The sequence below is a fragment of the Dipodomys merriami genome, unplaced genomic scaffold, assembly GCF_024711535.1.
Source record: "Dipodomys merriami isolate MVZ:Mamm:240054 unplaced genomic scaffold, mDipMer1.0.p SCAF_14, whole genome shotgun sequence".
Classification (NCBI taxonomy): domain Eukaryota; kingdom Metazoa; phylum Chordata; class Mammalia; order Rodentia; family Heteromyidae; genus Dipodomys; species Dipodomys merriami.
This window is the reverse complement of record NW_027202715.1, coordinates 2300353-2317135: the sequence shown is the minus strand read 5'-3', so window position 1 is coordinate 2317135 and position 16783 is coordinate 2300353. Positions and strand designations below refer to the sequence as shown.

The 16783-nt window shown below is 38.7% G+C and overlaps 1 protein-coding gene across 1 annotated transcript in view; it reads left to right on the top strand.

Moving 5' to 3' along the window:
* The first annotated feature begins 10570 nt into the window (after positions 1-10570).
* Micu1 (mitochondrial calcium uptake 1) overlaps positions 10571-16783 on the top strand; it is a 152409-nt gene continuing 146196 nt past the window's right edge. The window contains exon 1 of the mRNA XM_070020528.1: positions 10571-10678. The gene's annotated coding sequence lies outside the window, so the exon portion shown is untranslated. The remainder of the gene's footprint in view (positions 10679-16783) is intronic.

Below are 16783 nucleotides of genomic sequence, written 5' to 3'. Positions count from 1 at the left end.
CAAAAACCCTTCTGGTGAGTTTGGATATTTTAAGAGAAAATATATTTCTTCACAATAACTGTTTATGGGATACCTTTTTTTTTGTGTGTGGGGGGGTCCGGTCCTGGGGCCTGGGCGCTGTCCCTCAGCTCTTCAGCTCAAGGCTAGCACTCTACCACTTGAGCCACAGCGCCACTTCCGGTTTTTTTCTTTTTGCTTATGTGGTGCTGAGGAATCGAACCCAGGGCCTCAGGCATGCAAGGCAAGTGCACAACCACTGGAATACCTTTTTTGAACCATTAACATATAGCTACTTTCACAGAGCCTTCATTCTAGCAGAAGATAATAAACAAGCTGTCTAATATATTTGTGGCCAATAAAAGCTATTTTTAAAAAAGAAAATTGACAGGGATGGCAGAATAAATTTTGTGTATGTGTGCTGATCCTGGGGTTTGAACTCAAGGCTTGGGCACTATCCCTTAGCTTTTGTGGTCAAACCCAGGTTGGCTTTGAATCAAGGTCCTCAGACTTAGCCTCTTGAGGAGCTAGGATTACTGGTGCTCAGTGAGGAATATATTTTTTTGTAAGTGCAAAGGGTATAGTTTACAATTTTAAATAAAATGGTCAGCATCATTCTCATTGCCAGATTTTACTAAGACTTGAGATAAATCAGAATCAATCGTGTGGTTATGTTGGTAGAATGCTGAAGGAAGAGGGAGAAAGGTAAAGGTAAGCTGCAGAAGCAGCAGGAGATAAGGTTAGAGAGATCAGGTTTGGGGGGATATGTTAGATCGTATAGATACTGCAATAACTACTTTTACCCTGAGGAAAATTGAGAGCCACTATCGCAGTAGATTAATTGGCTTACATTTTAAAAGGACCACTTGTTGCCATCTGAGAATAGACTATAGGCAGATAATGGTGAAAGAGGAAAACAAGGAGGCAAATGTCTTGCCTAATAAGGAAGCAATTATTCTAGTAATTCAGAGCAGATATGTGGTGGTCTTGGACAACAGTGACATATCTGTTGAGAAGCTGAAGGAAGAATTCATGATAAACACAGAAAAACAGATAAAATAAGTGAACCAAGAACCAATTATTAATGGAAGGAAAACAGAACATAATATAAGAAAAGGTAACCATGGCAATGTGTAGGACTTGATGAGAATAACAATAACATTTTCATAGTAATAAGATGTAAACACAAAAGCTTACAATAAAATATTATCAACTGGCTATATTGGTAGAGTGTGTGGTGAAAAGTCTGACTGATTTATATAACACAAAGCATTCCTACATGTCATTAAAAATAATTCACTAAGAAAATGTGCAAAGGTTATAAGCAGTCAGTTTAGGGAAAAACAAAACTAAACGGGTCTTATGCCTATTAAAAGGAATTCAATTTCTCTCAAAATTAAAAACAAATGTAAAGGAAAACTCAGACATGTAACATTTGATCTGATTAGGTGTTTATTCTATAAATTGATACAGAAGCAAAATGATATATGCTCAAGGTTATTTACTACAGATTATTTATAAGAGAAAAAAGGTAAAAACAACATATTTAATTACATAAATCAGATTATTGATTAAAGAAAGGCATATACATGCACATACATAAATACAAATATTAAGTTACTACATAGCAATATATAAAACTAAGGAAGCAAGGTGTGCTTAGGGGTTCACATCTATAATCCTAGCTACTTAGGGGGCAAAGATGTGGTTGACTGAAGTTTGAGGCCAACCTGAGCAAAAGTCTGCCAAAATTCCTCAACCAATAAAAAGCTTAGTGTGACTGGGCACCAGTGGCTCACACCTGTATTCCCAGCTACGAAGGAGGCTGTGATCTGAGGATCGCAGTTCAAAGCCAACCTGGGCAGGAAAGTGCATGAGACTCTTATCTCCAATTAACCACCAGAAAACTGGAAGTGGCACTGTGGCTCAAATGGTAGAGCACTTGCCTTGAGCTGAAGAGCTGAGGGACAGCATTCAGGCCTACAGTTCAAGCCCCATGACCCAACAACAACAACAACAAAAAGCTTAGTATGGTGGTATATGCTTGTCATATCACCTACATGGCAAGTATAAATAAAAGGATCATGGTTGAGGCTGACTCATATATAAGGGGAGATCTTATTTGAAAAATAGCAAAAGCAAAATGGGCTATGGGGCACAGTTCAAATGGTAAAAGCATCTACTTAGCAAGTGCATGTCCCAGAGTTCAAATCCCAGCAGTGCCAAACGAACAAAAATACAATTACATCAAAAAACAGTCCCCAAAATATGCAGGTGCTGGTGGCTCACACTTGGAATCCTAGCTACTCAGATGCAGAGATCCAGAGGATTGTAGTTTTATGTCAGCCTAAGTAGAAAAGTCTATGAGATTCCATCTTCAAAATAACCAGCAAAAAGCCAGGCAGGCTGGAGATGTGGTTCAAGTGTTAGGATGCCAGTCAAGCAAGCAAACAGAGCAATCATGGCATTCTAACTTCAAGTCCTAGTACAGGCAAAAACAAAAGATAAAACTAAACAAAAACCTAAGGAAGCCCTTTACATAATGATATGAAAATATCTTCAATATCAGGCATAATAGTGCATGCCTATAATTCCAGTATTTAGGAGACTGAGGCAGGACAGTAAGTTAGAGATCAGTATGATCAGTATGGTCTACACAGTATTCCAGGTCAGCTTGAGCTACAGAGCAAGGCCTTGTCTCAAAAAAGACAAAGCCTCTACAAACTTCCAGGGGTGTATATAGGTACTTATGTACATATATTTTTATATAAATGAAAGATGAAGAAAAACAAATGTCATTGTTTGCCCATGAGTAGATCTGGATGTCTCAAGGACAAAGATGGGAAATTTTTGTACATCTTGTATTTTTTGAGTTTTAAACCATTGATATAACAATTAATAAACCATGTTATAAAACAAATGTGTTATATGATGATTAAACATTTTTACTAGTTGAATTATTTGACTTTTATACCTATATATACATGCAGAACTTTGATAAAATAAAAACAAAAACGTAATTGTTAAATAAGAAACACAATATTGTATAGAACTAAATCCGATTTTCAAAACCCATGTACATATAGATGCCTTGACATAGCATAGGAAAAAAAGTCTAGCAGGGCACAAAATTAACTGGGTTTATTTTTGTGGCCTACTTTAGAGTGCAGAGAAGGACTCATTCTTTATTTTTTATTATGTCAAATGTTTCTCAATTAGGCTATACTTTATATATATGTACATATATAATAATTATTATTTTTTTATCAGTTGAGGGGCCTGAACTCTGGGCCACTGTCCCTGAGCTCTTCAGCTCAAGGCTAGCATTCTACCACTTGAGCCACAGCACCACTTCCAGCTTTTTCTGCTTATGTGGTGCTGAGGAATTGAACCTGAGGCCTCATGCATGAAGGCAAGCACTCTACCACTGAACCACCTTCCCAGCCCTATACTTTTATAGTTTAAAATAATGTTTAAAAATTATGAGACAAACTAAAAGTTAAAAATAGGGTAAACTAATTTTAGAGAAAATTTAGATGGTGCCTATTTATAGGAGGTTAAAAAAATCTAATCACTGGACAAAATATACTTTTACTTTTTCTCTCAATCTTCTAGACTCCTGACTTCTGTGTCCTTTAAATTATTATTATGCTGAAATATTAGGTCTCCAATTCTTGTGAATTTCATTTCAGAATCTATTTCTTACTTTAAAATTACTTAAAAATATTGTACAATCTGATAAATAAACTTAAATTCCAGGTTTACTCAATGGTAAATTGTTTATTTCTAAGGAACTGATTTTACTTAGTGGTGAATCACCAGTATGAATGTATATTATTTATGTCTGCCCAGGATTTGCTCTCCCCTATTCTATAGTAAGATTGTGCTTCTCCACTGGAGAACAATACATTGACTTTATATATTAAAATGTTATTCGATTTTTTAACCTTTTTTTTAACCTCCAAGTTATCTAGAAATTAACTCAATTAGTTAATCTCTTAAAATATCTAGAATCACCAGCCACCAATAGTCTCATGCCTGTAATGCTAGCCACTCAGGAGATCTGAGGATTGCAGTTTGAAGCCAGACAGGGCAGAAAAGACCATGAGACTGTTAATTAACCAGCAAAAAGCCAGAAGCAGAATTGTGGTTCGAGTGATAGAGCACTAGCCTTGAGAGAGAGAGAGAGTGGGGGGAAAATAGTTCAAGCTCCAGGACTGAGAGGCTGGCAGGAAGGCAGGCAGGCAGGCAGGCAGGCAGGTAGGCAGGCAAGGAGGCAGGCAGGCATGCACGCATGCACGCACAAATACACATACCCAATCTAGCATACGATTTTAGATGAAAAAATGAAAAATTCTTGTAACTGAAATTAGTAAATTTCTTTTGCCATTTGTAAATCCTGCTGCTTTTGTTTTTTTTTTTAATTTTTTTATTGTAAAGATATTGTACAGAGGGGTTATGGTTACATGAGCAAAATAATGAGTACATTTCCTACGGAGCATTGTTATCCCCTCGTTTATTTTTCCCCTATTATCCCTTCCCTCCCCACCTCCTCAGTGCTTTGTTCTTATTGGCAGTGGGCTATATAACTCATTATTCCTTATTGTCACATCTCAATTATTGTAGATGAGGCCAGTGAGAAGCTTTGCCTTAGTCTCCTGGAACAAGATGTTCCAGGTCATCTTGTACCTTTCTACCATTCTCTAAAATCATCCATTTCTCAAAAGCCCTGGCCTCTTTTGTGGGGAAAATGTTATTTAAAAATGAAAATATAGCTGGGTACCATCCTAACTACTCAGGAGGCTGAGATCTGAGGATCACAGTTCAAAGCAGGAAAGTCTTTGAGACTCTTATGTCCCATTAATCACAGAAAAAGCCAGAAGTGGTACAGTGGTTCAAGTGGTAGAGCAGTAGCCTTGAGCACAGAGAGGCTGAGGGACAGAGACCAGACCCTGAGTTCAAGCACCAGGATTGGAAGAGAGAGAGAGAGAGAGAGAGAGAGAGAGAGAGAGAGAGAGAGAGAGAGAGAGAGAGAGAGAGAGAGAGAGAGAGAGAGAGAGAGAGGAAGGAAGGAAAGAAGGAAGGAAAAAACAGAGGATTTTTTAATTTCAATCATAATGTGAGGAATATGTTTAAATTTCTGTAAGTCATCATATTTATAGCTGGTTTAGTTGTTTTCTCCCACTTCCCTTTAGGAAAAATAAGGAAATTTAAGCTTGCTTTTGGGGGAAAGAGGGCTCTTCTCCACTTGAATAAATTAATTCTGGCCATACTTATTAGGAAAGAACACTCACTGCAACATTATTATGGAGGCTAAGTCTCTAGATAGTTAATTTGAGCATAATAAAGCTTCAAAGAAGTGTGTGGGCTGTAGGTATATGTAGCTCAGTAGTAGAACTCTTGCTTAGTACACTTAAGGTCTTGGGTTTGATTTCCAGCACCACACAGAAAAAAAGAAGCTTGTGGTAGAAGAATGCATAAGTTAACAAACAACTACAATCCGGCTGGGCACCAGTGGCTCACACCTGTAATCCTAGCTACTCAAGAGGCTGAGATCTGAGGATCAAGGTTCAAAGCCAGCCTGGGCAGAAAAGTTCCTGGGAGACTCTCATCTCCAATAAACTACTCAAACAAGCCAGAAGTGGTGCTGTGGCTCAATTGGTAGAGGGCTAGTCTTGAGCACAAAGAGGCTAGGGACAGCACCCAGGCCCTGAGTTCAAGCCCTATGACCAGCAAAAAAAGAAAAGAAAAAAAGAAAAGAAAAAGGAAGACTACAATCTATATAACATTGAAAATATGTATAATGAAACATGGAACACTGAATTCATTTCAAAGAAATTGGATCAAAGATGCATGAAATTATACTTTTTGCTGTTATATGCTTCTTGTGAAAGAGATTTCGCTTTTTACCATGGTATGATATAAAACTGCTGTGTTAGCACCTCATACTCTTAGTTTTTATGTACATGATAAAGGTGCAAGAACTAGAACATGTTTGAAGCATTTATATCAATTTCTATTTTAACTAAATGAAATCAAATACTCTGCTGTTTGATAACACATATATTTCAACACAATATATCTTTTAAATTCTGAAATGATACAAATAGAGCATATTTTATGTGTAATAGAACTGGGGGCAAAGACAAAATCAATTTCACTGTATATACAGTACCTATCATTCATTCCCATCTCCATCAATGTATGGCACTTTTTAAAAAATAAGTTTTTTATTGTGAAAATAATGTACAGGGGGTTACAATCACATGAGCAAGGTAATGAGTACATTTCTTATCAAGCATTTTTGCCTCCTTTGTTTTTCCCCTACTTGTGGAGATGGGAGGGAAGGTATGTATAGCACTTTTAAAATTCTTGATAACTACCCAGGTCCACTGAAACACGGTATCTCACAAATCTCTAGAAAAAATCTCCCCCAGATAATTCTGAGGCCTTTGATCATCAAACTGGTTAAAAATTATATATACAAAAATTATATATATAAATATATATGTAAGTATACACACATACATATACAGACATAGTTGGGCGAAGTGTCATTATGTACAGTTGGCTTTAAACAACCAAGAATGGGAAATATTTGGGGAAAATGTGCCTGTACTGAACATGTACAGACTTTTTCTTGGCATTATTCTCTAAATGATACAGTATAACAACAAAACACATACAGTTTATATTTTATTAGGTATTCTAGAAACGATTTAAGGTATATGGGAAATGCCTGGTACTCGTGTGGTTCATTCCTGTAATCCTAGCTACTTGGGAAGGTGAGATCTGAGGATTAAGGTTTGAAGCCAGCCCTGACAGACAAATCCAAGAGACTCCTATTAACCAGTAAAATAGCCAAGTGGAGATGCGGCTCAAGGGGTAGAGAGCCAGCCTTGAATGAAAAAAAAACAAAACAAAACAATTAAGTTTATAAATTTGTAAAGGATCAGAACCTATTTGCTTGTATATTGCAGGCATTCAAGATATATGTGTGTGAAAATAATTTTTACTTAAAATGCTATTGGTCACCAGAGGACCAAATTAGTTTGTCCAGGAGATAAAACCCTGCTTAGTCATCATATGCATTTAGAAAATGGAGAACCATCTTGCTCAGCAGCCTGAAAAACAACATTGGATTAGTGGATCAATTTCTAATGTAGTTGCATTTGGTTATGACTCTGAATTCTAACTCTATGCTCTTGTATAAAGAAGGATGTTCACTCTTATGAGAATGGTCTAGTCTGTAAATTATCTCTATCTTGTTTCCTTTTCCATTAAATATTTTACTTGATAGAATAACTAAACACAAATTATAATAGCAGCCAACATTTATACAGTTTAAAATTACAATATAACCTATAAAATTGACTATAAAATATAACTATTTTCTTTATAAAATGTTCTCATTTGCCTCTTGAGTGAACAGTTTGTTAGCAGCTACCTCATGTGTAAGAGTGTAACATTTAATGCAAAAAAGATAATCACTTCTTTTCTATTGTCAGTAAAGAAATTTTCAAAAGTGCAAAACCTGCTACTCTCTTTTTAAAAAGCAATCTTCACAAAAATGTTAAGTGAACATATAGTTATTTTTATTTTATTTTTATTTTTATTTTGTCAGTCATGGGGCTTGAACTCTGGGCCTGGGTGCTGTCCCTGTGCTTTTCAGCTCAAGGCGAGCACCACTTGAGCCACAGCACCACTTCCGGTTTCTAGTAGTTTATTGGACATAAAGTCTCACGGACTTTCTTGCCTGGGCTGGCTTTGAACCGTGATCCTCAGATCTCAGCCTCCTGAGTAGCTAGGATTATAGGCATGAGCCACTGGCACCCAGCTCTTATCTCTCTTTAATGAATCACCAAAAGAGACAGAAGTGGAACTGCAGCTCAAGTGGCAGAGCCTTAAGTAAAAAATCTCAGGAAGAGTGCCAGGCCCTGATTTCAAGCCCCAGATGAGTACACATGTGTATGTGGACACATACACACACATTTTAATCTCTAATATGGTAAAAACTGAGAGATATATTACACATAAACAAGTGTTCTTTGGAGCCCTGAGCAATTTTTTTTTTTTTTTTTGGGTCCGGTCATGGGCCTGAACTCTGGGCCTGAGCGCTGTCCCTCAGCTCTTCAGCTCAAGGCTAGCGCTCTACCACTTGAGCCGTAGTGCCACTTCCAGCTTTCTTTTTTTTTTTTTTTTTTTTTTTTTCTGCTTATGTGGTGCTGAGCAATCGAACCCAGGGCCTCATGCATGCAAGGCAAGCACTCTACCACTGAGCCACCTTCCCAGCTCCCCCCCACCCCCGAGTAATTTTTTAACAGTGCAAAGGAATTTTGAGACCAAAAGTTTAAACACATGATTTATGTTTATACATGTTATTTAATAATTAGTTCAACTGGTTTAGTGTCTATGAGTGTGGGTGGTATGTATGTGCCAGTACTAAGTAAGACATGATCTCAGGGACTGGGTGCTACCCCATAGGTTTTTTTGGTTTTTGCCCCTCATTTTTTTTTTTGCTCAAGTCTGGCACTTTTCCATCTGAGCCACACCCCAACTTCTGGATTTTTTTTTTTTTCCCTGCTGGTTAACTGGAGATAAGAATCTCATGGACTTTCTTTTCTGGACTAGCTTGGAATAGCTATGGTCAGATATCAGCCTCCTAAGTAGGTTGGATTATAGGTGTGTGCCATAAATGTCCAGCAGATATAGGTTTTTTTTTTAATGTAGGCAATATTGACCAAGATTAGAATTGGATTTTTTGAATTCTTAAAAATTGATTTTTGTGTAAATTTGTGTGTGTGTGCGCACACATGCCCATGTGCATGCACACACACACACACACACACACACACAGGTACCAAGCCTTGAACTCAGGGCCTCCTGCTCTTGCTTAACTTTTTTGCTATGCCACTTAAGCCAAAGTTCCACTTCTGCCTTTTTGCAGGTTAACTGGAGATGAGGGTTGCATGGACTTTCCTGCCCAGGCGGGTTTTAAACTGTGATCCTCAGATCTCAGACCCTTTAGTATCTAGGATTATAGGTGAGACCCACCAGTGCTCATCAATTTTCATCTAGATTTGTATATTGAAAATTATCCTGGTGACCTAATCAGTTGTACCACTTACTCTATCACGCAGGGGGCTCAAATTGTGCTCCTCAATTTGCAGCTAAGGGGAACAGTCTCCTAGAAACACTGAGTTTCATGTAGTGTCAGCACAGTACATTGAACTCAATAACTTGTTATCTGAGGCTACTGGGGAAGGGGGTGTCCTCTGAAAAGAAATAGGGGAAGATAGTTGGCTCTTTTCCTCCTCTTCCCTACTTCCCTTTCCCCTTCTCTCCTGTCTTTTCCCTTTCCTTCCTCCTCTTCCTTTCTCTCCCTCCTTTTTTCCTCTCTCTCTCCCCCCTCTCCCTTCTCCCTTCCTTCCTTTTTCCTTCTCCTGGTGATCCTCTTGCATCAGCCTTGTAACTAGATAGGATTAGAAGTGTGCACCACTGCATCCAGTTTGCTTTTATTTTACAGTTCTCTGGTATGCTCTCCATCTTTTCATTTCACTTCCACAGCAGAAGAGGATTCTTCTTCATCCCACTTCTGATTGGAAACCCTTTCATGTAGCCTGTAATCCTAGCTATTCAGGAGGCTGAGATCTGAGGATCACACGTGGATGCCAGCCTGGGCAAAGAAGTCGGTGAGACTTACTCAACAAAACTACCAAAATAGCTGGAAACGTAGCTGGTGGCTCAAGTGGTACAACGCTAGCCTTGAGCAAAAAGTTCAAAGCCCAGGGCCACCAGGGGGAGGGAAAAAAAGAAACCCTTTCATGAGGAAAACATGTTGTTAGTAGTTTAGGGGCTCGGGGTTGGGAAGGTGGCTCAGTGGTAGAGCGCTTGCCTTGCATGCATGAGGCCCTGGGTTCGATTCCTCAGCACCACATAAGCAAAAAGAAAAAAGCCGGAAGTGGCACTGTGGCTCAAGTGGTAGAGCGCTAGCCTTGAGCTGAAGAGCTGAGGGACAATGCCCAGGCCCAGAGTTCAGGCCCCACGACCGGACCCCCCCCCCAAAAAAAAAGTAGTTTAGGGGCTCAACTATGCTTTATAAGGTTAGTTGAAAAAAACAAACTTGAAAACCTCATAGAGGAAAGGAAGTGGAGGTTTCCAAACCCAGATAAGCCTCAAGTTTATGAAGCAGAGATAAAAGAAAAAACAAAGCGTAAAATCTAAAGGCAGTTGAAAAGAAACCCTTCTCACCTTCTCACCTCACTGTGGCCCAATTTTCTTTTCACTGACTGACTCCTATTTAACTTGGCCAGCACAAAACACGCACCGAGGGTGGTGGCAGACACGACACCTTCTTAAACAAATGCTCATACCTTCTGGGTAAGAGAAAGCCAGAAGGCCGGCTAAAGCTTCCGGGAGCGCGCCTGCTTCCCTCCCAAAGGCGAAGGGGCGTTCCAGGGGCGTGGTCACAGGCCGGGCCAATTCGCTTCTCTGCCCGTCCCTACTCTTTTTTTCCTCAGCTTCCACGCCCACGTCTTTTCACCGTGATCCCGGCAGGCCTCGCGGGGAGGATGAGTCACGTGATGGTGGGAGGAGCACATAGAGGCTGATCCGGGCTGTCTTTGTGGTTGTCAGAGGCGAGCGGCGTTGACCGAGTTGCTGGTGAAGCTGGAGCGGACGGGTGAGTGTAGACTCGGCGTTGGGAAGAGAACGCCTTTGAGGGGAACCGAAGCGGGACAACTTGGGCACCTGCCCTTGAGGCCAGCCATTCGGGTGGCCGCGTGAGGCAGTTGTCTCTCGCAGATTCCCTCAGCTTGGGGTGCTGCCTGCGTCCTGCCCTCCTGTCCCTTGGGGATCCCGGCTCCCTCAGCCCTGTCCCAGGAAAACTTGTGCACCCGCGTCCGGGACCCTGATAGTCCTGACAGCGTCTCCGGGAGTTCGTAGGCGTGGGCTGGGGGCTTTACGGCGACACCTACGATAAACAGGTAGACTCATCATCCCGTCGGAAAGAGAAATGGAAAATCACTGGGCACCCTCACGGAGCAAAACCTAGGGCGGCAGGCAGGTCCTCCTCCGGGCCTTGGCGTTCTCATTCTCTGTCCATCTGTCCGTCTTCTGGCCACCCAGACTGCCCCCACCCCCGCGATGCCCAGTCTCAAGTTTTCTTCCTATCTTGGTTTTGAGAATGTGGAATGTTGGGAAGAGAGTTTGAAGACTGACTGTTTTTAAAGTTGTCATCTCTTGTGATCTTGGGTTTTTAGGTTTTTTTTCCTAATATAATTTTATCGATATGATTAAGGTGTTGTACAGAGGGGTACCATTTCATAAGATAGAGTATATTTCTTTTTTTCTAATTGCACAATGTCACCCCTTCCTTCGCTCTTCCCCAGTTTACCCCTCCCATCCCTGCTCACAAGTTTCATAGTTCATTTTTCACATAGTGTACACTGAATAGCATGATTGCATTTATTTACCCTTCCTCACTCCCATTCTGTGCCCTCTTTCCCTTTAAAAAAAAATAACAAACCTCAAAGCAATACCCAACAAGCAACAACAACAACAAACACATTGGGTTCTTTATCTTACTTTTTACATGCCTGAAAAATACTTGTTCTCCTTGGAAAGAGAGAACATAAATGAACACAAACATTCTCTTCATTTAAAAGTAGATATTTTGGCACACTTTTTGCCCCTTTGGAAATGGCTTTGTGTTACAGCATCCTTTCAGGTCTGGTATGGAAGTGGTCCCTGAACTATATGACAAACTGATAAAATTTGAGACAAAAGTGTTAGCTAGGATGATCTACTTGCTGGTTTGCTGGTATGGACAAAGTTAATGAGTTTGTTGAATATTGCCTTACCCTAAGAATTTTAGAACCTACTGCCACTTGTCTGTGAGAAGATGATTCTGACCTTCACCTACTCTGTTCTGTTTTGTTTTGTTTTGTGGCAAGGTCTCATGTGTAGCCCAGGCTAATGAACCTCCTGCTTCAGCCACTCTAGTGGTGGCATGAGCCACCTGGTCAGCTCTCCACTCTTGCCACTACTTTTAATAATCTTTGGTTATCTCTTCCACTAACCACTTACTTATGTCAAAAAAGTGTCAGTGATACCTAACCGTACTTATTGAGAGTCATAAAATACAAAATAGTAACAGAAAATGGAGATTTAAGAATGTTTGCCTGGGGAGAAAAGGGAAAAGTGATAGCAATGAATAAAAGTTAATCATCCGGGCACTGGTGAGCCACCAGCTTATTCTAGCTACTCAGGAGGCAGAAATCTGAGGATCACCATTAAAAGCCAGCCTGGCAGGAAAGTCCATGAGACTCTTACCTCCAATTAACCACCAGAAAACTGGAAGTGACGCTGTGGCTCAAGTGGTAGAGCGCTTTCCTTGAGCTGAAATACACAGGGACTGTGCCCAAGCCCAGCGTTCATCTGTCCGTCTTCCGGCCACCCAGACTGCCCCCACCCCCACGATGCCCAGTCTCAAGTTTTCTTCCTATCTTGGTTTTGAGAATGTGGAATGTTGGGAAGACCAAGAAAAAGAAATCAAAGCAAGAGAATAAAAACACTTATTGTTGCCTTTTTATGTTCACTGGAATATTTACTACATTCAGTCGATTTTTGTTTATTTTTTGAGACAGTCTTGCTATGAGTCCTGGGTAGCCATTTTTTCCATATAGAGTTCTCCCCGCCCTTTTTTGTTTGTTATTTTTTTGCCAGTCTTGGGGCTTGAGCTCAGGACTGTCCCTGAACTTCTTTTGCTCAAGATTAGCACTCTACCACTTGAGCCACAGTGCCACTTCTGGATTTTTCTGTTTATGTGGTGCTGAAGAATCAAACGCAGGGCTTCATGCATGCAAGGCAAGTACTCTACCACTGAGCTACCTTCCCAGCCCACAGAGTTGTTTAATGTATTCCATTTATATATGAGAACCATTTTTCTTCTTTTTGGTAGTTGTAGTACTGGGGTTTAAACTCAGAGCCTCACACTTTATAGCACTTGAGCCATACCTCCAGCCCCAAGAACCAATTATTTAAAAAAGGTTTACTACTCAGAACACTTCTGCCTTTGCCCCCTTGCTAAATAAAAACTTTATTTTATGGCAGTGAAAAATGTGATATTTATTTATTTATTGCGGTACTGGAGTTTGAACTCCTACTTATTACCACTAGAATCATATTCTCATCTCTAGGTTGTGACTTAGCTTTTAAAAACATCATTTGTTAACTTATGAAATCTAAAATTAGACTCTTTGATTGCATATATATTTTGTAAATAATTTTTTGGTGTTGGTACTGGGGCTTAAACATAGGGGCCTGGAATTCTTGCTTAACTTTTTTGCTCAAGACTGGTACTCTACCACTTGAGCCATATCTCCACTTTTGCTTGCATATATTTCTTTCATTATTACATGTATAGTGCCTTTGCTCTAGAGTATTGAGGTTTAATGATGTAAAGTGTGTTGTATACTTGGCTGGTTTGTCCACATTGATTATAGCAGGTTTTTTTTTTTTTTCTATTTTTGTTTGGAGCTGAGAACTTAACTCCAAATATTAAATAGACATAATTCCGTATCTTTGGACCCAATGATCATTGCTATTTTTACTGTGGATGAACTTGGCTAAGTAACTGCAGCTTATAAGCAGTAAATAAAATGTTTTAAATATTTAAAAATATGTAATCAATAAGATTAAATGCTTGATTCTTTTCATTATTCTATGTTCAAAGTCTCAGCAGAGGAACCACCATTTTGAACATTATGTGAAAAATACCGTAACTATCACTATTTGCCATTACTGGGTATTAACTTTAAAACTAATTAACATTAACATCTGGTTTTATATCCTTATGCATTATTGTGATAGCTTATTATATTTGAAGAAGAAATATAATTAGAAGAACACATTTATCTCTCTGTCATGTTTTTGATTGAAAGTCAATGGCATTTGAACTTTAATTGCTAACATTGGCAACATAGGGTTCAGTTTAGGTAGTTCCATGTTCTAAATTCCAGCCCTATCATTTCTTAAATTGAGCAGGGTATGTAATGGTTCTGAACATGAATTTCTTCCTTTTGCAAAATGGAAATAATAATGCATCGCAAAAGTTCTTATGAAGAGTAAGTTAACTAGTGTGCCTATGTCTGGAACGTAGAAGGTACGCATTGAATGTAATTGTCAGTAATAACTGCGGACAGAGCTTGCTGGCTTATGCTTGTAATATTGGCTCTTTGGGAAAGCAGAAGAATCGAAGTTCAAGGCCAGCTTGGTCAAAATCAAGCCCTCTATATCAATTAGTAAACCAGGTATGTTGCTGTATGCCCCAAATCTCACCTACATAAATGGTAGGAGGATTGAAATTAGAGGTTGGCAGGGCAATAATGTAAGACCCTATCCAAAAAATAAGTAAAACGCAAGGGCTGGGAGTTTGGCTCAAGTAATAGTTAGAGAACCTGCCTAGCAAATTGTTGAGACATTGAGTTCACGCCCTGCTAACCACTAAATAATAACAACATATTATAGAATTGAGTCTTATATGATTTTATTTCCCTAATTTCAGATTGTTTAACTCCAACAAATGTAAAATGTATGTGTTTAAAATATATAGCTGTTGGGGAAGAGGAGTGGGGAGTAGTAAGCAGGAGAAAATGAGGGAGGGAGTAACAGTGTTTAAAAAGAAATGTACTTATTACCTACTTATGTAACTAACCCCCCTTTTCACACCTTTACAATAAAATAAAATAAAATATGTGTCTGAGAAATTAAGTAGAAGATTTTTCAGCTTATCTTGATTTTAGCAGATTTTAAAATTCTATGTTGTATATCTGTCCATAAACTAGAAGATTTTGTTCAACTATGTAATTATTAGTTGAATACCCAAGTAATGGAAGAATGCCTTATCTGATTATTATCACTTTAGGCCTGGAAATTGTACTGAGAGAATCCCGAACTCAGTAAGGCTTAATCCTAAATGGAAAGTAGCATGGTTTTTTTCACTATAAACTGGTTGAGCATTTGGGAAGTTCAAGTCAGAATTCATAGTGACTTTTGGTAATAAAAATGATAAAAATGAACTCAGGGCTTTGAACGTAACTAAGCAGCCAATCTGTCATCTGAGCCAGGCCCTATTTTCTTATTCTTAAAGATAAATTCAGGATCTTCTCCTATAAAGAAGTAGTAAAGCTTTGAGACTAGTGGTAGAGCATCAGTTGTGAACAAAAAAGCCAACCTCCAGTACCAACACATTAAGACAAAATGAAACAAAAGTTTCATGACATAAAATTTACCAATACCCATTAGAATGACATTTTTTAAACAGTATTCTATATGCTGAAGAAGCTAGAAAAAAGATTGAACATATTAAATGCACAAGATAAAAAAAAGACATGCACTGAACTCAGAATTAGAAATAATGTCTGAGATGGAAAAATATACTGATTTTTATTAATAGCAGGTTAGACATAAGAGAAGAAAAACTAGCTGTGTACTCATGGCTCACTCAGTTATTAGCTACTCAATTACTAGTCTACTTACTAGTTACTCAGAAAGCTGATATTGGGAAGATCATGATTTGAAGGTGAGTCTGAGCAAAAATTCTAGAGACTCCATCTTAACTAATAGCTGGGCACAGTGGGACACCTGCCATTCCAGCTATATAAGAAGCTTAGATCAAGAGAATCATGGTTCCAGGCCAGTCAAAGGCTAAATAAAACCAACCAAACAACAACAAAACAATGAGAGTCCATCTCAACAGAAAGAAGTAAGTACAATGGCACATACCTGGCACATTCCTGGCTGTGGCAGGAAATGTCAAATAGGAAAATAGTGGCCCTAGTTAGCCTGTGCTGAAAGTGACTGTCTTCAAGAAAATCAGAGCATAAAGGGCAGGAGGCATGGTTCAAGCTGTAGAGTGCCCGCCTAGCAAGTACAAAGCCCTGAGTTCAAATTCTAGTACTGACCACCAAAAATAAAAAAGGAAGAAAAGAGCTTCATGAAGAATACAAAATAATCTGCAGAATTCTTACCAAAAATACTTATTAGACTCAGATCAAACCTTTACATGTAAATTCCTTGCAAAAAAGTAAAAGCAAGAGAGAAGCAACTTAAGCTGTACCATAACTACTCAGATCCAGAAAATGGAAAATGTTGCAATATGGTATTCAGAAACTCCTGTTGTGGTATGTTTGCACAACATGGTGAATGTGCATAAAACCACTAAAATGTATGCTTAATAATGGTCACAATGGTGTAAGTATATATTACATTTTACATATTTGAGAACCATCTATGGACAGTTGGCCTCCTTCACCTTTGGGCTATTGTTGAATAATGCTGCTGTGAGCAGAGTTGTATTAATATCTGTTTTAATCTCTGTTCTTTTGCATATATACCCAGAAGTGGAGTTGCTGACTCATGTGATAGCTCTCCTTAACTTTTTTTTTTGAGGTTTGCAATATAGTTTCCATAGTGACTACACTATTTTATATTCCTATCAGCAGTGTCCTTGCAAGGACACTGTGTTTGTTTTAAATAATAGTATTCTAACAGATGTGATTATTTATTTCATGTTTTATGTATGTGTATATGTATATATGTATACATATATACATATACACACATCTATAAATATATATTCTTTTTTAAAAAAATAGTATACTAGTATTCCAGGCTGTCCTCAAACTTGTAATTCTTCCTGCCTCAGTCTTCTCAGTCTAGTATTACAAGTATGTACCATACCACACTCAGCCAGTATAATTTAACATATAAGAAAATGAATGTT